The sequence below is a fragment of the Bradysia coprophila genome, unplaced genomic scaffold (genome assembly GCF_014529535.1).
Source record: "Bradysia coprophila strain Holo2 unplaced genomic scaffold, BU_Bcop_v1 contig_24, whole genome shotgun sequence".
Lineage (NCBI taxonomy): Eukaryota > Metazoa > Arthropoda > Insecta > Diptera > Sciaridae > Bradysia > Bradysia coprophila.
In genome coordinates, this window is record NW_023503501.1 from 7,965,472 (window position 1) to 7,990,644 (window position 25,173).

Sequence of the window (25,173 nt, forward strand, 5' to 3'; positions counted from 1 at the left end):
CACATATTTGTTACAATGAAAATCTAAGAAAACTGAAGACGTTGTCTACAGAGAAAAAAAAAGTAATAAGAAACGTGATCTAAAGATTTTGGAACGAACGTAATAACAACAGTAAAACGTTTGAGTTAGCTTAATATTTTCAAATGAATCATCGAAAGAAATCGTGGCACATAATTAATAACAATTTTTTTGTTGAGAGACTCACTTTTAGTGTGTTCGTTCAATGACATTTGGCAAATACTTCGAATACTCTTGATATTCGTTTTATATTTAAAACATTGAACATATCGAGTAGAAAGTGAAAAAATGATGTAGGTAAATCGCAATCCCGTTTAAAAATACAAAATAATTTAAAAAAAATATTTTAATGTGTCGTGTCAACAATAGGAAACAGACAAAGATCTAGCATTTGATCAGTAGAAACATACATTTTGCAGTATTGCTGCATGGAAGATTTAATACTAAACTAACGAGAATACATGTGATAGTTGTCACTGGCTAGGGCTACACTTGTTAGAAACAATTTTTTTCAATAAAGTCCTTTTAGCACCTAATTCGTAATTCGGACAACGAATAAGGAACAGTTTAAAAGTTACGTTGTACCGCATGTGGTGGAGTAGAGTGTTAGAGCTGGTTTAAGTTTCATATATTTAAAGTGGCCGCCCCAAATACTTAAGTCAATTAAAGTTTTACGTCCATCAACTGCTGTTAAAATACGTGATGAGCTCTAGCTAGTGTTATTAAGCAACTGACGATATAAGATATTTTTCATCAAACATTAGACGACCATTTGATGACTTGACTGCCTTGTTTGAACAAAAGAAGTAATAGATTTATATTCACTTACACGAAATCGCTCCGAAAGTTAAAGGAATTAGATTTGTGAAGATATGATAGAGAAATCACCCAACTGTCCCAACAAAAACTTTGGGTGATCCGGGCCCTTTAAACAGCTGGTCATATGCTATCAACAGCGACATAAATGAGCAAATTACCTCTTTTAAAAAGCGAAACGTATAGCAAAACTAGAAGTGTATAAGATTTTGTATAAGTAAACTTTTGGCGATGCGTTGATCAAATGAAGGAACAGATTAACAATATAGTTACATTGTGATACCCAATAGACACGATACGCTTTGTGTCTTAAGAAGATTTACAATGAATTATTAATTCATTTCAGAGTGCATGACCAATTTGAATATGGAATGTGGTGAATGCATCGCATAATTTTGTTTATCATTCTGATGATTTAATTCCAATTTGTGCCAATATTATTATTCTGGAGCCATAATTATGATTTATGTTCTAATAATCAGTTTGCACGTTAAACTTGTGCATAAAGAGATTATCGCTTTGTCTATAAAATTATTCCACATTCCAATTTAATTCCGACATTAGCCCGTTTGTTTTTAATCGAGTGAATCGACTCATTGAAATTATAGCTACTAATGCACGTGAGTCACAAAATAAACTTTCCAGCAGAGTTCGAAAAACAAACTGGAGCTGAATGCAGGACCTTTGAAGAGGAAAAGCCTTCAAATAAATCGAATGACATTTTTTTGTAAAGTGATCAGAAGTCAGAGGGTTAGAGCAGTTTGCCTGAATCGAAAAAGGATATGTTCGATTGGAGGGCAACATAATTTCGATTTAATAACAAAAAATTTCAGATTCAGTGCAGAGGTACTTTGAAAGAGAATTTGAAATTAAGGACTATCATCCAAGAATTGTACACCCATCACACTAAAAAAACAATTAATTTTTCCATTGATCCAAAAATAGCGTTAAATTGCAATTTGAAGACCACACTTTGGTATTGCGAGTGTGGTTTCGTTTTTTGAGATGCCTACACCGTTACATGTAAACAATGCTGATTACAACCCACCCTACACGGTAAAATATCATTTTTCGTTATACACTGTGAGCATCGTGCATAAATTTATGTACACTGCACAAACAGTGAAAGCTTTAATTTAAAAAAAAAAATATGGGTCAAAGGTTCAAAATTTCATCGTTGGATGAATTCGATGGACTTGCTGCAAAACAAACAGTGTTTTTTCGGTATTAAAATATACAACATGCCCATAGTAGTTGCTCGAAGGCACAATTTGTACAAACATTTCATTGTTATCGTTGTTGCAGACTGATAGTATAATAGGGGTAAGCCATTATGGTTCGTAAACTTTGTTTGTACACTCACGGAATTTTGAAAACCGACACATTTTCTGTTTTGTGGTTTACTGGTTTTTTGTGAATTTTTCATTTATTTTTTTATGGAGAAATCAGACACTCAAGCAGCAAAACACAGAAAATGTGTCGCGGTTTTCAAAATTTCGTGTGTGTAAGTCAATTTTGTAACTTTTGACATTTAATGTATTGGAGAAATGTCAAAAGTTTATGAAATTGACTTACTTACAAACTTAACGAACCATCATAATGGTTTACCCCCAATATGTGTTTTCGGTTGTTATTTTTAAAATGAATATTTGGAATATAAATTCTACTTTATTGCCCCATTAAAAGCTTCAGTTTATTTAAATTATTGTCCATATTTCATTTTGTCTGGCATAATTCGGCAACTTTATGTATTCGAGCGTAATTTAAAAACAAAAAGACTTCAAAAGCTAATGATATTTTCTACATTTGCTCTCCAATCATTCGGTCATTATGCACGTCAGTATATACAATTTAAAAAATTTCAATATTTTGTCGGTTTAGCCTGCTGGTTAGTGTAATTTTAAGTATTTTATAGGAACAAGTAACACGAGGTAGGAGAAGTCATAAAGAAATCCATTGATAATTATCGGGTTGAATATCTTCTACACCGTTGGGATTTTGAATGATGCGAAAATTAGATTCCGCTGAGTGTTTTTGCAATTATGATTTTAATGCAAAATTGTTGGCAGTTTTTTTAGGTGCTAAGGTTTCAATAGATGAAGTTGACAAAAAAAGTTGAAAATCTTACCTGCTGCAGGTAACTTTGTCTCCAGGTAACCTACCTTATCTGATACAGCTTTATTTTTCAAATGTAGAGCGACCGTAGTGGTTTCTATTATAGGCTACCTGGAGACAAAGTTAACTGAAACACGTAATAGATTTTCAACTCTTTTTTGTCAGGGCATCCAGCTTCACTTTTGCTTATGCAGAAAACTCACTACCAATTTTGCGCTGCTGAGATCGACAATTATGCAGCGTTTTCCATTGTAAACCGATTCCTAGCATACGTTACACAATGCAAAACGTTGTTGATCACAGCAACGCAAAATTGCTCGTTTGATTTCTGTGTTAGGATGTCCCTATTCATTGGAATAACTTATTCTTCCGTTATGTCTGTGATTTGAATTTAAATTGTCCTAAAATCATAAAAAAAATTGATCTCTCGGCTCGGTGTAACGTTTGAATTTCAGATCTTGCTTTCTTTGTCGCACAAGCTCATATGACGTTCAATTTTCGTGTATTTTAGTGCTCATGAATCACATTATTTATTGATATTTGTATAGTAAAGAACGGACATTGGCATTCTACATCTACATTCATTCTTATTCAGATGTGTTTCCAATTTTAGTCGACATGACCTAGGACCTAATAAGTGTTTTTAGTTCTAATTGCCACTTGTTTGTGCTTTTATGGGATTCTGCATGGTCAAACCTTAACTAGTGGGCCAAACAATAATTGTGTGACGTTTCTGTTGCTTTGGGTTTTGCATAACAGAACCTAAAGCATTTACATTTGAACTAAAAGAAAAACAGATTTCGAGCTTTAGGAATTTGGAATTGTAATGGTTTTTGATCTATTTCCTAAAATTCCCATTTGAAATCGATTTTTTGAAAAAAACATATTGCGTGGGCTTATGGACTTGATTTAAGCAAGATGATAACGAATCGTTCTAAAAATGTTCCATCGAATTTACAGTCATCATAACGTCCTCGACCGAATTACGACTAACATGTTTCTTTAGAAATGCTCCGATTTCACTCTCCTCTTACCAATTATTACAAAATATTAAAAATATCGAAAAACAGAGAGAGAGAAAACAAAAATCGAAACCACTTCAAACGTATACTAATAATAGTTAATTAACCAACAATTTTCGTTTTTTTCTTTCTTTCTTCTAAAATTAACTTGCCATCAAGGCACTACTGTGTAGTTCCTATAATGCGATCGAAAACATATAAAAATTCCGAACGAAATGAAAGAAAAACCAGACGTCGTCTTTGCTTGTATTTTTTATTTATACTTTTTGACGTACAAACCAACCGAATGAAAATTACGCTATATTGATTTTCCATTTTTCTATCGGTAACATATAAATTATGGACTTTTGAATACGTTAAACGATATTATGTTGTTGTTGTACAGGTCCAATATTCGTCGTCTAGTATATTGAAGTCGATTCAATAATTCAAAAGTCTAACAATGCTCTGCATGTACCGCTACCGTATATATATATATATAGCTTGTTCTATGATAAGGAGACTTAAAACATTTATTATTGATTTGGTTGGAGTTCATATTAAATTGAGTATCATGACCTCATATAATTGAATAGTTTGGATGGAGTGCACAATTTTGATTTATTTACTTTGAACGAAATTTCAATTTAAAAAGGCATGGTCGTTCCTTGTGCAAAGAAATAGTAGGATTTTTCGCTGCTTGTTACTGATTCAGCTTAAATCGAGAAGGAAATTGAATTCTATTGTACATCGACAATTACAATCATTTATGTATTGGCAACCCGATAGCATCCTTATTCCCGTAAATCCATTGTAATTGGACCACTCAGGTCAAATGGCTTAGAAGTGAATTCGTGTCTGAGCCTCGTGTAACCGAATAAAGTAATTAATTCCGGAATACTTTCCGAACATTCAATTAAACAGAGGGTCTCGTTATAATTAATTAAAATTACAATAAAGGAGAACAAGTAATTTCTTTTCCGAAAGCAGCTGCGTCTCTCAATAAAATGTACAGCAATAACTCAATGAAGTGTTATTATTTATACGAGTTTTAATTGGCTTTATTTGTGTGAGGGAATTTATTTTCCAATTGTCTATAATGTGGTACCGTTGGGTAAATCATTTTTCTTTAAATGATTAGACCTATAAAATAACTTTATGTTACGTTTCGGTTCGGGGTGGTTAAGATTTATTGATTTATGTTATGCGATGCAACCGATAAAACATCGTGTTGTCTGCGTATTTATTGGAGAGTAATCTGATAAAGCAGAAAGCTCACCAGAGTCAAAGCCAAAATTTAATTCATTACGAACACTATAAACTTTGTGTAAAGTTGCAGCAAAGGCAACAGTAAAGGAAAGCTATGGTGTTAAGTCTTAAAATGCATAAGCAAACAGTACTTCAACTGTTTCAATTACAAGTCACAAGTGGTTTTCATTACAACGAACAATGGTTATAATTTGGTGCTATTCATAACAAGGTTGTATTTGAGTTGATTTCCAGACTTTGCACCTAAAACTTTGTCTTTGCCTTTCAAAGTTATACGTGTTTTATGTTAGAAAATTCATTTGATTTTATTTTTTCACTCCATTCGTTGACTTACACAATAAAGTTTCAACGATTCCGTGTACGTCTCAATAAGATTCATCTTTCGATTGACAGACAGCAGATACCGAAAGGTATAAAAACACTTTTACGATCGATTTAATAAATATTTTCATAGCCAAAAAAGAAAAATTTAAATACTCGGAGAAGTTATGATTTACTTGATAGACAGTTATGGGATTAGTATGTGAAGCACATGGATGTATATTGTAATAGTTAGACGTTGTATAGGCGTATTTTGCGCCATAAAATGTATTTTTATAGGGAATCCGTTATTAAGGCAATGTTTTTTTTTTTAAGTTTGTTAAATCGATATTGTTTTTCGAATATATTCGGTTTCAATAAACAAAGTCGGTTTCGAATATAATTTTATAAATTGTTCAACGAACTTTTAACCTATCCAATTATAATCTCAAAATATTTGCTCCCAAATATTGTGTACTGTTGGATAGATAAATCTACTACTTCGTTTGTGTAACACAGAATTTTCTTTACTAAAAGAAACCAGTGCCTATATTTTGTAAATTTATTTACACACTTTTTTCTCTAGGGTCGAAAATGGCTTATTACAACCCTAGGGATTAAAAGTAATATATATTATGCACCTGTTGCCAAGATTGATATTTTGACATGTAGGACATTATTGCCTTAGCCGAAGGCGTGGGCCATAATGCCTACACGTCAAAATAACAGTCTGGCAATAGGTGCATATCATATTTTATCTGTCGAGAACAGATATATCGAGATAAACAAAAACTCCCTAGAGGGATAAGCTCGAGATTATCGTTCTAGACAGATAAAATCCATTACATAACTTGGGATAAAAATGAAAAGTCTCGTATTCGTGTGTTTATTGACCTCAGATTCGCCTCGGACCAACTAAACTACGCACGAACTACTTTTCTTCTTTTTATTCCTTGTTACAAGATAATTAGCTATCTCGAATCCAGATGAGTAACATTATACGAGGGCTTCAACCCGAGATACTTTTACTCATCGTGACACGAGATAAATACTATTTTACATGACTATAGGGATAAAAAGATGAAAAGTAAAGTTTTCGTGTGAATTTTGTTGATCCGAGGCGAAGCCGAGGTCAATAAACACACTAAAACGAGACTTTTCATTTTTATACCGAGTTATGTAATGGATTTTACATGCTGAGGGCGTTGAAAGAAGTGCTTAAAACATGAAAAGTACGGTTTTCGACGCATGTAGCATGTAAAAAATATTTTCTTTGTATTGTATTGGGTTTGCGCTACGGGTGGAAGAGCCATATTACCTCCCTAGAAGGCAAAAGACTATTGAAAAATTTGATGAAACTAGCCAAAATTTACGAAAGTTTACCGAAATTTACCGAATTTATGTATCGATAAATTCAGCAAATATTCTTTAAGTTTCAGTAAATCTCGGCAAATTTTAGTAAATTCTGTAAATAAATGTACCAATAATATACCCTGAACGAACAATATAATCGACAACAGTCGTTTGTAACAAGTTAGCAATCGCTAATCATTTCGGTTTACGAATATTAATTTCAAAAAGAAATTACGCAAAATACGCCAAATACATTTTACCAGAATGATCCACCAACTTCAAACTCATCCAATATTCGAGCTTCGAACTTATGGCTTACCTGGAAAAGAAAAACAAAACCAAATTAATTATAATTATAAGAATCAATGTTGTCAATAAATCTTTCTTTTCTGTTTCAAATAATCGTCCAAATCAACAAACATAAGAAGAGAGTGTCAAAGCTTATGACGTTCTAATTACAAATTGGTCTTTTTTCTTCCGTTTACTTTTCCATCCCTTTTTTCTTTTCAAAGTTAAAATTGATGGATGGTATTCAAATTACTTTTTTCGTTTGAGTGAATAATAAATGAGGAGGCGAAAAGGATGAGTTTTTTTTTTTAAATATTGAATATAATTCAGGTATAGTTGCTCCATAAACAATGTGCAAGACAAAAGATTTTCCTATAATTTAAACAGTTTCCTAAAATTCAGTACAGTGTACGATAACGATTTCACACATCAATGATGATGAAATACTATTCTCAAGCGCCTGGTGAATATTCTGATTCATGAAAATATTCGGGCCAATTCGATATTTACATACAAAAAAAAACTGTTCAGAGAGAAAACTACCTTTATAAACGCGTGTTAGTTGTAGTTCTACAGCTGCTGGTCTCAGGGCCTATTTATTCGAACTAAAAATTTCAAAATTCTTTAAATTGTTCAAAGGTTCGAAATGGATTGTCAAAAATTTTCAAGAAAATTCGACAATTTCCACTAGTTTGATTTCTGTAAAATAGGCCCTGGCAGTAAATGTTACGCGATATAGCGAGCTTTAAACTTCCGGCACTAACGTTGAATCGATATTTAAATATCGAATCCATTTCATTATTTAACACGAATCGACAATGAATATTTAAAAACTAACAGCAGAAAATGAACATAAAACACCCCAAGAAAACGGTGAAGCTACACGAATCACCATCAGTCAATATACTATCTCTAAAACTCAAACAATTTATCGCACGTTCGATTTTATTTCCACAATTTTTTTTGTTTGTTCTCTCTCTGCAAATTTCAACGGTATCGCTGTCACTCAGTGAATTGTATTGTTGTACTCAATTTTAATTTCATCTTCGTATACATAACAACAAAGAAGTGGAACAAATTCTGAATGAATATTTTTAGCGCCAAATAGTAAGTCGACATAATTCAATATTCCATTTAGACAGTCAACTGCCATTCAAGAGACAAGACAAATTGAGTCAGGAATCTTTACAAAAAATTTTTGGCATTGAATAAAGCCTGGTAAATAACCAATTGTTGCTCCAGTATCAAAGATAAAACGAAAACATTTCACATTTTCGAAACGATGATTTTTTATTCCAAAGATCTTTTATTTATTTTCTGTCTCAGTCGCCACAGTATAGACAAGACACATTAGATTGTAGCATGAATAATAATATCATTCAGAAAATGAACGTATGTGGGACATTCCAGCTAATTTGTGTCTTTTCGAAATATTTTCACCAAACGTAAACGTACTGACTATGACTATTCGCAGGCGCCTGCCAATAGCCAAATTATTACTAAAGGTGTTATTGACAGGCGCCTTCCAATAGCATCTCACTTTACAAAATGCTATTGGCAGGCGAACTTGCCTGCGAATAGTGTTTTCCCTTTTACGGAGGTAATTGGCAGGCGCCTGCCAATAGAATTTTGCCTTTTACAAAGACTATTTGCAGGCAATAATGGCCTGCCAATAGCATCTACGAAATGTAAACCGATTTCGGAAAACTTGTTTTTCCCTGACAGCTACCACAAATTTTGGGCTATCAACCTCATATGGGGCTTAAGCTGTGCGTCTTTACAATGACTTTCAAGGAAAAAAAAGTTTACCTAAATCGGTAAAGGTTTAGTGAAAATATATCGAAATGTCACACATTTTTAACGCTGACGCGTGTGCAAATTGTGTGTATCCGTGGTATCCAGGATACCGGGAAAGTTCTGAATTTTTTTTGAAGATACCGGGAAATCGAATTAAACCAGCGGGCAATGTATGTAGCGGGAACTTACTTTTACATTTTTGGATACCGGGAAATCCGGGAAATCTTGACTCGGATTTTGGGAAGAAAACATATTTTGCACACGCGACCGCTGACTTCTTCGATCACACAACTCACACACTTCACAGGCTAGAAATTCAAATTTCTGTTGGTATGAAAGCAATGTGTCTCCATTAGAAAAGTATTATAGACTGATTTGTTACCGCAAAACATAGCCAACACAGCTCACTTTATGCTTCAGAAATGACTAAAATTTCTAGCGTAACTAACCATGGAATTACCCATATGTGTGTTTATTTCACTCAGATGCTGCATTTCAATTAGGCGCAATAAACGTTTCGTTAAATTAAACCGAGTAGAGTGATATTGCATTCAAGAAACTCATTAATAAATGGTTTATAACTGAGACAAATGCGTATATGTACAAGACTGTGTAACAACCATTGCGTAAAGTCCATTTTTTAATTATTGACTCAAAAGGTTTGGACCTATGAGCGAAAAGAAATTCAAGGTTTACTGCATTTGTGAACATTGATCATAAGTTTCGCTAAAATTAAGAAAACTCTGAATAACTGTGCCACAGGAAATCCAGTTATTTATGTTAAGAACGTATGGGATACTTTTCTTGATAACTTAATGACTGATATTCTAAATATAGCACCATAATGATAAATTAAATCATTATCATCAGTAGAGTAATCCAATTATTTTTCGTTAAATATTTATTTAGTATTGGAGTATATTATCAACGTTAAATATATTCCAAAGAACCAGTCGATGTGATTATTAAAGTTCCGGCTAGTATAGTCTATCAACTCCCATTAAAGTACACAAAACGAGCCAGTAAAATTCAATTTACCTATACAGTGGAAAATTAATTAAAATTGAAAAGTTAAAAAATTGAATTGAACGAGACTACAGTATACAAGCGAGAGGGAGCTGTACATACTTATTTATAAATATTGACTTAACGAGATAAAAACGGTATACAATTCACGCCGAAAAATGTTTTTTTTTTGCAAATTTCTTTCACTTCATCATCATACATATCGCAATAATGATAAAAAAAAAAGAATTTACGCCAAGATTCATAATTGATATTATAACTTTTAACGTTCCTAAAGCAATCTTCTGAGTCATTACAACTAATAAAAAACAAAATTATTCACCCCTTCGCTTGCGGATGTCTCATCATGAGTTGAGATATGAAAGGAAAAGAAATCAAAATGGTCGCAAATGAAATGACTAGATAAGGACCGAGAGACGGAAAATTGTGTTCACGAAAAAAAAAAAGTTTGAGGACAGTTTGTCTCGAAGGGATGATGTATTGCGGTGAGAATATATTGTGGTAAATGTTTTGTATTTCGCTACACATAATACTGATGAACTTGACGATTGTTTAATTTTGATGACGCAATCATTTAAACCCGAAACTTCCGGTCGGTTTTCTGTGCCATCAACGGTTGGTTTGGCGAAACGAAATGGATGGTAAACAAATGGAAATTTGAGAAAAATTTCCTGTCCCTTCGAAATTTGTTTATTTTTTTGTGTCGATTCAAAGTTGATGTTAGAGGCCAATGTTCTAGATTTATTCATTATTTTGCTGTTATCCTCGATAGAAATCCATTAACATGGTGTATGAAAAGACGTTTGTAAACAATCCTGCCACTCTACCACCCATTTAAAGGATCCGAATCATGTTTGAGAACGTGGCATTGAAACTATTTAGAAAATGCTAAATAGATTAACGCTTAACCGTACTGAGAAACAAAGCCCGAGATATTGTCGAACATAACAATTTATACCAAAAATGTATGGCATCCACATATTTTCCAGAGACTAGCCAGAGACTTACTTGCAAACTATAAATTGAATTTTATTTATTTCCTTGACTGCAAGTCATTGGTCCTACAGCACAAAATATATCCTACGAAAGACGACCGATTTTTACAAACCTTTTTATATTCGATGATGGATTGAAATCATCAGGTCAAGTTTGAAAATGGATATGGAAAACGAAGCTTTTCTGATAACTGGAGTAATTCGCAACCGATTTAAAAAAAATTGTTTGATGAAGAATGGAATTCCTGAGGTTAGGTTCCAAGATAGATTATAATGATCCAACGATCTAGCTGCTGTTGCTAAACGAATTTTCGTATCTATGTCAACAGTATTTTTCTTGTCATTTGATTTTGACTTGTCAACAAAATTGAATTAAAAAAAAACGAATATGAAGTCTGCGATCGGAGCGAAGCGAGGGTCGTATTTCACACAAGTATAATATCTACAGGAATATATATTGAAGAGATACGCTATTTTTAACAGGGTATTTGATAGACAAATACTTTAAGTGAGCATAAAGGAAGACCTGTATTAGAAAGTGAAGTTCTGAAGCTAAAATTAAGCATCGATTTACAATATTACCGGTGTCAACAGAAGTAAACAGAAGTTTAGACACTCAAGGGATCTGACCCACCCATCAGGTGAGACCTACTAACACAGTAAGACACAGATATTTCCCTTTGAACAATCTGTTGATGCATTACAAGGTAAAATTATTTTTGTTTTTTCACTTTTCAGTCTCATTGAATTTTATATTACTCCAACCGCATTTCAATGAAATATCATACCATGCTCCAATTGCATATATTCATAATCGGATAAAGCAAACCACCTTCACATTTAAATTAAAATTTAAAATAAAATTTACACAAAGTTCACACACCGTCATCATATGAATGAATGAATGGGGAAAAAAATATTCCTCATTTTTACCGAGATCGTTAATTTTCCGTTTTTAATTAAAAAAGAAATTTGAAATTAAAAATTCTGTTATTTCATCAACGAGTATCATAGAAGAAGAAAAAAGACGATACAAACATTGGAAATGGAGAATGTTTCTGCCCTAGTTGTGCCTACGCCCAAGAAAACTATCTTTTTTCAATATGAAAACGATTAAAAACAGCGCATCTCTTTGCACGACTCCACATAAGTATATATAAGAGTAAAATTTTGCATAAAACATTATATATATAATGCATGATAGAGAAACGCTGATATGTGTGCTGCAACCGTTTCAGAGAACTAAGCACATTTAATGTGCAATGTTTAAATGTTTGAAAATGCACTCACTCGTGTAATGCTAAGAAGGTGGATATACATTTCGTGTCTTTTTTTTTTATTTGATGTTTTGAGAAAACTCTAATTCGAAAAGAAGAAAAAAAAAAACAAGAAATTAATAAGGAAAGGCAGCTGCGATAATTTATTTATACCTCGATTTATATGCATGAGCCGAGGTACAAGTTTAGTGAATATTCGCTATTTTTTTCGTTCAATTAATTTATGTGCATACAGCAACACTTGTATCGCAATGAAAAGTATGATCGACAGCGTCGTTTTTATTACATTCAAAATGTCAAGTGACACATTCATTAGTTAACGAATCAGAAAAGAATCTCCGACATAAGTAGAACTCTGTGGTACAAGCTTCTTATGATAATTTATAGGAGTCAACCTTGTCAGAAAACCGCCAGCGTTTACTAGGCTGCAACAAATCGTCACGCCGAATCAATAAAACTCGGTACATCATCATAAGAGACAACCAACAAGACTGTTAAAATTAGATCGAAAAAGAAGAAAAAATTGTTCATGCAGAGAGCATTAAATCATTAGCATCGAAATCAACCCAATTTCGATTTATTTACGATGGGATATATGCTTCCCACATCTAACAAGAATTGATGATTTAAAACATCAAATTAATAAATTTTACGAATTTCTTTCCAATGGCATTCAAAATGAGACAAACTGAATGCATTCCGATATTTATGTTTGCGATATGGAAGTTGAATTCCAAATTTTCGAAAATTCAATTTGCATATTAGATTAAATTGGCTCAGAAGACGGTGATGTACTTGGTATAGTTGTTACCAAATATATTTTGTTAGATTATCCGTCATACGGGTGAGATGTCAACTAAAGTGGAGAGTCAAGTTATTCAAATGAGGTATTTTAGGTCTTAAGTGAAATTAGTTCATGTCAGAAGGTGAATCATAATTATTCTTAAATACTACTCGGAAGGAATTCCTTGTCTTGGAGCCGCAGTAAAATGATTAGAGCAAGAAGTATGGAATCTAATTCAATTTTGAATAGAATATTCGACTAATTGCACATTGCACTGCATATTTAGAAAGTGAACATTTTTTTCTTCTTCTCTAAATAAGAAAAATTAAATTGCTTTATATAAAGTACGTTAACTTGATTACCGGTATGCAAGAGAGTATTACATTTTCTATACATTTTGTACATAAATCCACATAGCAATAATATAATGGAGCTGACTATATTACCGATTGTATAATGAGGCATCGTGTATTTTACGTGTGATGGAATCAAGGAAATCTAGATTTCGCAATAATTTTTCGTATTTTTCTTGTTATTTGTGTGTTATTATAATGTATACGCTCACAACGCTGTATTCGGTATTCACGACTTCATTTGTGTATTTATTATAACGTGCATCAATAAAAGCCACAATTTATTGTAGAAACGATGGGTATACATATAATATAGGAGAAATTATTTCCGAATAGAAAATCTCTGGGATTTTGGCATAATAATTGAGTTCGTATACAATGCAGTAACAGTGTAAACGGAAAAATTAATGAGGGATTCTTTGGAAAAATAGCTTACTGAAATCGTACCTTGGTTGCAGAGGTGTCAGTTTTTATGTAACTAGAAACGTATTCATCCCAAGAATCGGAAAACTTTTTACGCCTCATGAGACGATCGAAGCGCTAAAATAGTTATTTTCATAATGCATGCTAAAAGGCTTATTTAGCGAATGAGAAGTGAGAGCACGAGCCAGAGGCGAGTTCTGGAGTCGAATTCGCTAAGAAAATAATAAAAGTCCAGGTGTTTGTGTCAATCTACTCGCTTTGCGTTTTTCGAGATTTTCAGTTAGCCCATTCGATTGGAAACGAATATCTGGAGAGGGATTACGGCGTCAGTTCTCTTTTCTCTATTCTATCAAAATTCTACTGATAGAGAACGAATCACTGTTTCACTGAAAGATGTCGCTGCAACAGAAAAATAATTAATTTTTTACTCGACGGATTTCAGTCAAATAAAATTGGGAAGAAATAAAAGCGATAAATCTAAAATAAGAATTGATCACTTGAAAATAAAAATGATTGCAGGAAAATAAGAATGTGATCACAACCAGTTTTTCAAATATAACACTACGAAATAAGATTCTATCAACCTAAAATAAGAAGTGATCACAAGTAGTACCTACCACCCGCTAAATCAAATGTGATCACTAAAAATAAAGAATTTGATCACTAAAAATAAAGAATTTGATCACTAAAAGTAAAGAATTTGATCACTAAAAGTCCGAACGAATACACATAAAAAGCGTTTTAACACGCCGAGCGATCCGGCCCATTGCCCCGGAGCGAAGCGGAGGGCCGCAATGCGAGCCGGGCGCCGGAACGGTGTTGGTAACTTAGGAGTTAATTTTTTCTCTCTCGCATCGTCTAATAATTAGTCTGTGTAATTCATTGCACATAAAAAGCGTTTTAACACGCCGAGCGATCCGGCCCATTGCCCCGTAGCGAAGCGGAGGGCCGCAATGCGAGCCGGGCGCCGGAACGGTGTTGGTAACTTAGGTGTTAATTTTTTTTTCTCTTGCATCGTCTAATAATCAAACAGAATAATAGATAGCATATCCTTATTTCTTGCAATCAAATTTTTTATTTTGCACGATCATTTCTTTATTTTTTGTAATCAAATTCGTATAATTGTAGATCATTTCTTATTTCGAGACGATCATATGTTAGTGGTAAAATTGCATATATTTAGTGATCAAATTCTTATTTTTTGGTGATCAAATTCTATTTTTATTGCTATCATAAAAAAATTGTGATCATTTCTCTTTTTCTAGTGATCATTTCCTATTTTCTTGTGATCATTTCTTATTAAATAGCTATCACTTTAATTACATGCCAATAAAATTCCATCGTATAGCACATAATCTTAGGACTCCGGAATAGCAATCAGTTTTTCCATTGGACTGATTACTGTTCCGGAGTCCTGAGATCATGTGCTATACGATGGCATTTTATTTTTCTGTTGACAATGGTTTTGTCGCAGCGACATCTGTCAGTGAAAGGGTGAATCGTTCTCTATCAGTAGAGTTTTGATTGAATAGAGAAAAGAGAACTGACGCCGTAATCTCTCTCCTGTGTAAGAATTTCGTTAATTCAAAAAATTTTAGTGAGCGGACCCTTTTTTTACTACACGAGCGACTATAAGTTAGGAACAACGTTTTTCCTTAGCGATGTTAGAAATACGCGACGAAGTCGTGATATTTTAAAAATAGTTAGGAAAAGTGTATTGATCTAAGGCAAAATAACACCACAGACGACGGGGGACGAGGTGCCAATGGAAAGAGCATGTGGGCAAATATGGTCTTATTGGATTTGGGAGTCAACTTCACTAAATTGAAGGAACGACAAAGAGCTGATTTTTTTTGTTTGAAAGCATTTTAAGGGATTTTTCAAAAAACTGAAAAATGGGATCGATTTCAGTAGACTGTTTTTCAAAAGTATACCTCAATGGATTTTCAAATAATATTGAGCTTCAATAAATAAGGAGACCTTTTTTGTAGCAAATTCGATTGCGTTTCGAGCTAGAAATCTCTCATTCGCTAAAAAAGATTTTCAGCATATATGCGTTAGGAAAATAACTATTGTACGGAGACAGATATCACGGCACAGTTACAACACCCAATTCCGTGAAGTCGACAGATCAGATAACTCCCACCACCACTTCGTGATTAAATTTCCGAATAGTTTCGATTTACCATAACGTTTTGTATTTATGACAATTTCAAATATTCCGTAAGACTGATTTAATTGTGCAGAAAATGATCAAACGTAGCAGAACAAACTGAAGATCTTGCGGAATAAAATCCAGCACACAAATCATAACAGGTAATAAATTCACTTAAATTATACTTTCAACCAGAATGGATGATATAATGCGAAATAACAATGTCTTATGCAAGTAAATTGATCTCGATGTGACAATATTTTGTTGTTTTTTTTTTTTATTCAATAAAATAACAGGTTTCGAGTTTCGATTCATATTTTTTTACATTTTATGATGGTATGGCACAATTGTTTGAATAATTATTTTAATTAGATGACTATGGAACTCCTACAACTTACTATTAAATTTGTGTAATGTCAGATTTGAAATTGGCTTATATCATTGAAAATGGTACGGATTGAATAACAAATTAAATATAAAAAAAAACATTGAGGTTCACCTACTGATACTTGGTTCACACGAACGTGCTGTTGATATGGTTATTTGGGATAGGAAAATATGGGCAGATTAACAATAAACTGAATCAATGTAGTGAATTTATCAAGAGTAAAATGTTAAGGTAGAGCCGAATGAGAATCTTTATTAGTTTAATTCGACATTATCAACACTACGGGCATAATTACTTTTATGCAATTCAGTGATGATATTTGTAACTTACGCCGCCTGTGCGCAATGTCGTATGAACGCATTTTACCGCACTAGTGCGAAAAAGGATTTGCAAGATGTGTGATCGCACTAGTGCGATAAAAGCCACATGTTACTGAAGTTACTGAAGATTAAGTTTGGTATATTATCGGCTTAGCCTCGGATTGACAATCTGACATCTAGTGCGATAATATACGTCCATACGATTCTTGTTACATAAATATCTAATTTACATGACAAAGGATAGTAAGATGAAAACCTGGCTTTTCATTTTTCTCCTGAGTTTTGTAAATGAATTTATTCAAAAACGTGAGGTAATAGTATGTTGTGTTACAAGTATTGTAATGTAGATTTTTTCAGAAAAATCTCATTACAATACGCGTAACACATCATGCTTTGAGCCTACCGAGAATTGAAACAGACAAATGCCCAATAGTACATTGAATGACAAGGGGCGAAAGTAAAAAAATTCAACCGTGTGCGAGAGTTGGAGCCCGCGCCGAAGGCAAGGGCTCTAATCGCACAGGTTGAATTTTTTTATTTTTCCCCCGAGTCGTTCATACTATTTTTTTTGATACCAACATTGAAAATTGATACGTATCGCAAACATCGCAACAAAATGTTGAAATAAAAAGGCATTTAGCCAGAAAATGCGGGGGTGCAGGGGGCGGCAGCCCCCTGGTATATGAAAAATTTAATAATTTAGCCATCACAACAATAACACACACAAAAATTAAGATATAACTAACAAATCATTCAGTAACAAAAAGTATCAACTTTGTATGCTAATTTCAATAAGAACACTGGCGCACAGTGTTTTACAATTTTGATCAAAGTATTCTGCATAATATGAGCGGATTTTGTTGACAACTCGACTCATTTCTCTCATTTTCTGTGACGTCAGTCACTTTCGCTGTTCGTTCAGTTGCGTTCGCTCTTCGTTAAGTACTTTCTCCCCGTGGGATGCATTTTTTTACTTTCGCCCCTCATATGCGGGGCGAAAGTATCATTTTTCAATGTTGGTATCAAAAAAAAAATCATAATTTTCATTGTAAACAATCACTCTTCAAAATTGGTCGATCACATTGCTTTGCATTTTCTAAAACGAATGCTGTAATAACTCATACAAATTCCATATCAACACTGCTTTGAGTGTTGAAATATCCCATCAAACTGGTGTGGAAATTTTCGACTTTTCAATCTAGTTATCGGTATAGAAATCCGTCGTATTTCAATTCTCGGTGGCACGGATCCAAAATTTTACCTCAAGTTCTTGTATAAAATACCTTACTTGGTAGGGGGTAAATGATGGAAATGGTTCGTCTTGTGTGTTTACCGACCTCGACTACGCCTCGATCGGCAAATTTCACACAAGAGGTACCATTTACATCATTTGCCCCATTGGTAAGTAATGTACTATTTACATGCTGTGATTTCCCGAACCAAGTCCCGAAGAAATTCTGTTGTTTTCCCTAGTAATGTATTAAGCCCTTTTCGACCCCATGGAAACCAAAGGTGTAAAGAACACTCTTCTAATATCACTTCATAAAAAAGGAACAATCTGTTACAATATGGTTTTCTTAATTCACAAAACGACAGTGCCGAATATGTTTATCTCATGTTCAGGAAATTGCACATATTTTTTGTTTGTAATCGAGACATAACTTTATTCGGTAGGTCATTTTTGTACATGAAATTAAGACCCGACATGGTGTAAGTGTCGTCGTCTTGATTTCTATTTTAATCAAAAGTTAGTGTGGCAATCGTTACACGTGTACTTTAACTTTATTACTCATCTGAGAGTGGTCTGCACTCAAGATATCACAATAAAATGTGAATCTACATTCCCATCTAACTCTAACGAACAATCTCCATCGAAATGTTACCGAAAATTAGCCTCTTCCACAAAAAATAAAAAAAAGGAAAATAAAAGAGCAACACACCTGAAACAAAGCAATTAAGAAGATTTCTTTCTCTACCAACATTTGCTGGGAAAAGTAATGAAATTTTTTTTATGGCTATGTGTGGGTGTTTATAGTCATTATACACAGATAAGTTAACATAACAACCGTTCGTATTTATTTATTTGTCTGGGATATGTTTTTTTTCTGTTTAATTTCTGATTCTGAAGATTTTCGTTACATACAAATGACTGAACTTTGCCTTTTGACAGATTTTCCTTTGTTGTTTATTAATCATTCAATCAGACAAAAATACCTACAAAAGGAACCGGGTGCCACAATGTAAAATGTTTACGTTGTAGCAGTTTAATATTCTAGTCATCTGTTAGTGAGAAATATGACAAAGATGTACATAGTGCGGAAATGGATTCTCATATTTGTACACTAGTGCGTAAAAGTAACGTTTGTAAAAAGGACGATTCAACTGCTGTACATTTTGTTCTTCAGCTGTGACTAAACTCTTATTTGTACAAACACTTTTCGTTACTGTTAGGCGCAGGATGTGTATTGTCACTGAGTTGAGAAAAATAGTCTTAACAAGAGACGTAATGCTACATCCGCTCTTGGTAGAAGATGTTGTAACTTAAATCGTTCTGCTAATGGGACCCCAAACATTGACAAAAAAAACTGTCGAAAATCTCACCTCAAGCAGGTAGATTTCAAGGTAACATACAACTGTCACAGCTGTAACGCCACATGTAAAGTATATTGATAATGTAGATTACCTGTAGACAAAGTTTCCTGTGCCAGGTGAAATTCTCAATTCTTTTTTGTCGGTGAATTTAAAATTAAGAAGCTTAAAGGAGCCTGTGAAATGAGCCAATAACATCCAAGAGACATCAGGCTTCTTAGAATAAAAAAAAAAATGTTGAGCAGCCGTTAGCTGGATCGATTTTCAAAAACACTATTAATCCAAATAGGATTTCTATAGAGTAAGTATAAGTGGTCGTGCACTTTTTTGGGCCTCACATTTACGTCCGGAATTTTGAATAGAGAATTCAAACAGGCTTCTTCGTTTAGGATACAGGTAAAAAATAACAACCATCATCTGCTATCGATTGCAACGATATCATAAACTAAGAGCTCTGTCCAGTCTTATACAGCGATGGTTATGATAGAAATATTGAAGTAATAGATTTGCATCAAACACTGTAGAAACGTTAAACAAATGAAGTAACAGAGTTAATGGTGTTATTGCGAAACGTTTTCTGTTTCTAAGGGATTAATATTCATGTCGACAATACAATAATTTCCCATTCTGTTGTAATACAAAACATTTTTATTGCTGTGGAACATGATACTCCCACCCTTATGTTTTTTTAATTACTCCGATTTCTGACAAATTTTCGTATATTGACCAGAGTACTGAAACGCGCAATTCAATAAAAAAAATGAAATAAAGGAACGAGCAATCTCCTCGAAAGAAAAAGAAAATGCACTTTCAATTCCATGCGGGCGAATTGATAACATGAAGATAAAGTCGAAAACAAATAAAAATTTATCAATGAGAACGAACGTGTCTGAAGTGCACCATTTTTTTCTCAGAACAACCGTACTATACATTATCTTCATAAAAAATAAATTTTCAGTACAAGAACAGTGACGTAAATGTAATTAATTTCAAGCCCATCGTATTGTGGAGAGCGGAATTGTTGAAAGAATTTTTTCATTTAATTTCAAAATGTGCACTAAATGAACTCCGTATGAAAAACGATATAATAAAAACAGAAATTTCAGAGCAGAAGTTTAAATAAAAGAAAACTATTGTCTGCAGCTTACACGTCATGTGGATAATGAATGTAAACCGATCCTGTTTAGGCGATCATTAAGACCAAAAATATTTAACAAAACAATGTGATTCCTTTGTCTTTCACAGAAATTTCTTTAACATCAGATCAGACACCATTCATTTACAGTACAAATAAATTCAAACGAGACATGTTCTTTGTATCGAATTCAGTTGATTTACTGAATCTTTTAAAAGTTCTAACTTTGAATTAATAATAGAATAAATGTGCTGTCGCTGTTGCCAGTCTTCGCACTATAAGACAAAGTTTAACAAAGTTAATGTGACGACTTTGCCTCTCCAGAAAGTTCACACACAAAACAACTAATTACGACTAATGTAATCAGTTTACGGAAACATAATACGTTAGTTTACCTAAGCACATCAATAATTAACACTTTAACTCAAACACTACAATCCACCGATCCAAAATCAAAGCAACGTCGTTTCATCTTCATAATTGTTAGAAGACAAAAATCCATTCTGTATGATAAGATAAGAGCACCAAGTGCAGTGAACCTGTTGTTTACATAATTCGCCCGAAAAGCGTAATCGGTTTTCAGATCAACGTTTTAATGCGGCATGTTAGCTGTTTTAGTTTAACGGTAATTGAATTTATTAAAGTTAACAAATTGGTCCATTAATGAAAACTCTTTTTAAGTGACTATGGTCGTAATTTGAACATAAAATTTATGTCGAGAACTTAATTGCTTTCGTACAAACATTCTGGAATGTCTTTGTACTGTAACAGTGTCGAACAAAGATGAGTTGAAGAAACTTCTTAAATTTATATTTATCGACTTTATGGAGAAATGGATACATATCGTTGAAATGTGCACTTTATACTAGAAGAAACAGAACTTGTTCAAGAGTCAAAGGATACGGACAAAGGAAGGAAATGTCAATGAGTTCGTTACGTATATGCTAAACTGTAAACTCAATTTACTGTTACACGCTCTTTCCGTTCCATTAACTATTTTGAAAATTTCATCAATTTAGTTGGAACAAGCTCATGACTAGAACGAAAAATTTAACTTTATTCGAAAAGCATTTTTGCTGTTCAATCAAAGTTAAACAGTTGAAAAAGTTATTAAATTTAACGAGCTATTGAAAGAGACATACACCTCCTGTCATAGCAAAATCTGACTTCGTCTGTCCATTAATACGATCATAAGTGACAATACGACATCGTTTGTGCTAATAAAACATGGTTGAAAAGTGGAAATAGTTAACGTAACTGGGTAATTAGTAATATAATATAGGAAGGTACCTGTATCATGTAATGCACAATTATAAAAGTTTGTAAAAGCTCTCTCAATTCTGAATAAAAAACCAGAACACAAAGCGATGAAATGTTTAATTAAACGCAAAATTCTGTGCAATACACTAAAAATACTGGGTATTTTCTTCACAAATATTTCCGTCGAAATGTTTTTCGTGAAAATATTATTTTGAAGCAGCGAAAAAAAAACTTTTTCAATGTAAAGCAATTTTTTTTAATTTTACCATATTGCGATCGGATTTTTTTTTTCATGTGTTCCATACAGTTGTTGTAGCGGGTTTTATCCCTTAAAAGGATTTTAGCGCATACAAAAATATATTTTTTAATATCAGTTATAGGTATTAGGTACAGGTATAGGTTTACAGGTTTATTGTTGTGCATTTTTTCGGAAATAAATCTGAACATTTGAAAGTTTAATATATTCAGGTGAATTCATAAACTAACACAGCGAAGTGTAGGGATTGTAATTTTGACATTTTTTCCTTGTTGCCTGGCCCATGAGAATAATTCATAAAACTTAAAAAAGGCTCAACAGATGTAAACCTTTTCGCTTACCCACTAAGTTTACGTAAAGTGATTGTTGGTGGATTGCCACCAAAGCAGATATGCTGTTTCGAGCTTGGAGTTTAGTAGAGGTCCGAGGTGAGTATGGTCTAACCATCTTCAGGTTTTTCCACAGAATCCTTTCCAAAAGCGAACGAGTATTTGAAGGTTCACATAATAAGAAAATCTTCAAGTGAATACGGCGGAAAACGGTCTCACTGTAAGAAACTGCTAGAAAGTCCGAAACAAAAAAAAAATCTTTTATTTAAGAATTTTATTCTGACCATGGAAGAGCAGTTCAGCAAATTTTACTTGTAATGGAAAGAAATTCGTCAAAGAAATATCTTTGACGAAATACTTACCGTCTGTATCGGTACCAACATCCGTACTACATTGGTTTCAATAAATTCTGTTGACCGTAAAGTAAGTACGTTTTTACTGTTGCTATACCGACGCTATCATTGATTAATTACTTTTATTTTTATTTCGTCAGAGATTTTGGTTCGGTACACTGTGTATCTTGAAAAAAAAGGGCTTGGAATGAATAAATTTGTTACAAAGAAATATGAGTACCGGCCTGGAGATTCCCGAAAGACAATTTGCATTTTGATATGAAACAAGGGCCTTTTTCGAATTTTACAGGCCTTTTCCCTATTTTCCCCAATGGCCTTTTGGTAGCCAGTCTGGCACTGAGACATATTGTAAACGAATCACAATTAAAATATATCGGCCATACCGGTGAATAACCATAACTAAATCAATTGCATATCACAGTTGCATATCACAAAGTTTGTGAACACCGACTAATGGTTGACGATATGCCTGCCATCTAGTAGACGACAGGCGAATCATTGACGATTCTTTACTTATTAACATAGGAGCTGGTGGCGTTGTGGCATTATCATCGATCGATATACATGCACCATGTTCGAATCTCGGTCAGACCACCAGTTTTCCTCTTACTCGACAAAGAGTGGGTACTTCATGAAAAACGTTTTTGCGAAGGAAAATTCGAGACAATAATGTCGAGACAAACATGTTAGTCATGGCGTTATACAGTCAGATGTAATGAAATTTCAGCATGAATTTGCTACAGCTGTTTTTCAGCTGATCCATAGATACAATCAAAACTTTAACTTTTTATACTTAATTATACGGTTGTAACTGTTGCACGTACGCACGTGATAGTGGCAAAACCGTTCAAAGACGTATAGACAGTTTTGATTGTTTGTGTGGATTATTTGAAAAACAACTGTAGCAAATCCATGCTGAAATTTCACTGTCTCTGACTGTAAGTAAAATGAATTTTTTGAATTAATTTTTCATGTTTTCAACTTTTTAGTCATATCGTTCCGTGAACACAGCTTTAATGTGGGAGCAATCGTAAACAAAATCAAATCGTTTTATGGTTATTCGAAATTAAAACGCACCACTTACAAAGAACATTTGCAATATTACATTTATATCGTTCATCTTCCATGTCATTTATGCTAAATTTGTTTTCGCTTAAAAAAAACCCTAAAAATATAGCCTAATGTAAAATCAACCGACTCTCACGTTTACCATTAAGATCCGAGATACGGACATAAAGACAAACATAACATGTGCACATTACATTACATTACACTACGAAGAAGAGAAAAAAAAATAAAAATTACACGTCTATTTCAAACTACCTACAAGAACGAACGAACATTTCGGAATGGGAAGAAAATAAACGTGCCAAAAGCCAGAATTGAGCGCCGTTTTCATCGGTAAAAGGGATATTCTTTTGCAAAGATAGGTCACGGAAATCAATAAAATTCGCCATATAGAGAAGTAACTGTCTACGATAGAGCACAGTTTATTTGGGTGGAAAAGGAAATGAGATTTATGCCATCGCTTCACGTATATAAAATATGAACCAAATATGTGAATGCACAAATATATAGTTAAATGGTTTGTTTCGACGATATAAAAATGGAAAAACAAAGTTTGTGTGTACATACCATGATCGAATATATTGGAATTGGAAACAAAGTTTCGCAACATTTCAATTAGCCGCCCGTATATATAATTAACCACAATCACACAGACGCCTGCGGATATTGTAATATGTATAATCGAAATAGCTCATTTTCATTTTTCAATGCACCGAAGTTGGTCATTACACGTTACATACAATGGCTCACCACGGCTGTTAAGCGACAATGCAAAATTTCCATTTCTATTTTAATGTCGCTGACGAGAATGTTTTTAACAGAAATGACTGTCCATGTTCAAACTTCATATAAAGTTTGACACCATTGACGGAAACTAATATTCTCATAAACGGAATTTCGAAATAGTTTTTACAAGAATTTCTATCGTTACCAATGGTTCTGTCATTCTGCATCATGGCTTGTTTCTTTGAACTATAATACAGAACTATTTTCATCATCAATCAGTGAGGAGAACGTAAATCCTTATCACAGCAATAACGACAGCAATGAAAATACCAAAAATATGTGCTAGTTTCGAATATGCTACAACATACAAATGTTCTCCGTAAGTGAGTCGTAAAACAATATTTCTATGATAACTATCTACCGCCTGCAGGAGAGGGATTACGGCGTCACTTCTCTTTTCTCTGTTCAATCAAAACTCTACCGATAGAGAACGGTTCACTATCTCATTGAAAGATGTCGCTGCAACAAAACCGCAATGTCATCAGAAAAATAATTAATTTCTTACTCGACGGATTTTAGTCAAAAGCCATCGTGTAGCACATGGCCTCAGGACTCTGGAACAGCAATTATTTTTTAAATCGGTCCTATATCGGCTTGGCGATAATAGTTTTCAAAAAGTATGAGATGAAACGGCAGCAAACGTTTTTTCAAAAGCTTATCCCTAAGCCGATATAGGGCCGATTGAATTACTGTTCCGGAGTCCTGAGATCATGTGATAC

General features: G+C 33.5%; 1 protein-coding gene across 5 annotated transcripts in view; it reads right to left on the minus strand.

Annotated features, from left to right (window-relative positions):
* Positions 1 to 25,173, minus strand: part of LOC119077736 (RNA-binding protein Musashi homolog 2) — a 90,038-nt gene that overhangs the window by 26,511 nt on the left and 38,354 nt on the right. The gene's annotated exons all lie outside the window — the stretch shown is intronic.